Here is a 1,674-nt window from a genome sequence, read left to right as displayed (position 1 = left end):
TATATATATATATATATATATATATATATATATATATATATATATATATATATATATATATATATATGGGGTATAGAGTACATTTTAGCAATGTGTACCGGATTTCAGTAGATAAAAATATCCTTATATATCATAAATTCTAAGTTTTAAGGTTAAGGCTATTTTAATAATTTTCATTAAAAAAATTAAAAAAATTAAAAAAAAAAATCACTCTAATCCTTACTCACCTCTCTCATTCCTCTCAACCCTTTCTCTTTCATCTTTTTCCCTCTAACATTTTCTCTCTCATCCCTACTCTAGCTCTTGAAAAAAATCAGAAACACTTGCCTTATTTTAATAATTTTCATTCTCAAAACTAAAAAAAAACCTCAAACCCTTACTCACCTCCTTCATTCCTCTCAACTCTTTCTCCCTCCTTCATCTCTCTTACTCAAACATTTTCTCAGTCATCTATTCACTAGCCCAACTAAAAAACCACTCATTATTAAACAATTTACTTTTGTAAAGTGTGTTGAGTCATTCAAAATCTCTTTAATTTCATTATCTTCACTATATATATTACAGCCGACGGGCACAACTTGTACCAAGACTTATGAGCATCTTTCCTTACTACGTAACATTGGTCCGTGACCATTTAATTTTTTTTGGTAGAAATTCATTAACTTGTTTTCCTTTACTAAAGAAAAAACAAATCAAAATACTATAAAATTCTCAACGATAAAATCAAACAATAAAAATTCTAAATTGAAAAAAAATCAGAAACACTTGTCTTATTTTAATAATTTTCATTCTCAAAACTAAAAGAAACCCGAAACCCTTACTCCCCTCTTTCATTCCTCTCAACCATTTCTCCTTCAATTCTCTCACTCAAACATTTTCTTTGTCATCTCTTTGCACTGACACCAGTTAAAAAAATACTCATTATTAAACAATTTACTTTTGTAAGGAGTTGAGTCATTCACATATTCACCTTCTGAAAAAAGTTCATTCAAAATCTCTTTAATTTCATTATCTTCACTATATATATTACAACCGACGGACACAACTTGCATCTTGACTTATGAGCATTCATCCTTTACATTCTTAGACTACTACGTAACATTGCTCCGTGGCTATTTAATTTTTTTTGGTAGAAATTCATTAACTTGTTTTCTTTTACTAAAGAAAAAACAAATCAAAATACAACAAAATTCTCAACGATAAAATCAAACAATAAAATTCTAAATCTTGAAATTTTATTTAAAATTATATAAAGAAAAAATTATGTTGCTTTAATTTTTTTATTTGCGTAAGTATTTTTTTCTCTAACCATTTTATTTAATAATGAGTGTTTTTTTAGTTGGTACATTCTAACAATATATATCGGGCCTGTTTTTCAGTTGGTACATTTTAGCATTGTATATCGAGTTTTAGTAGACAAAATTATCCTTATATCATGAATTCTAAGTTTTAAAGTTAAGGACATTTTAATAATTTTCATTCTCAAAATTAAAAAAATAGAAAAAAAAACTCTCCAAACCCTTACCCACTTCTCTCATTCCTCTCAACCCTCTCTCTTTCATCTCTTTCATTCCAACCTTTTATTTGTCATCGCTACTCTAAACCCCTATATATATATATATATATATATATATATATATATATATATATATATATATATATATATATATATAT

The sequence above is a fragment of the Vigna radiata genome, chromosome 7 (genome assembly GCF_000741045.1).
Source record: "Vigna radiata var. radiata cultivar VC1973A chromosome 7, Vradiata_ver6, whole genome shotgun sequence".
Taxonomy (NCBI): domain Eukaryota; kingdom Viridiplantae; phylum Streptophyta; class Magnoliopsida; order Fabales; family Fabaceae; genus Vigna; species Vigna radiata.
This window is presented reverse-complemented; position numbering follows the sequence as displayed.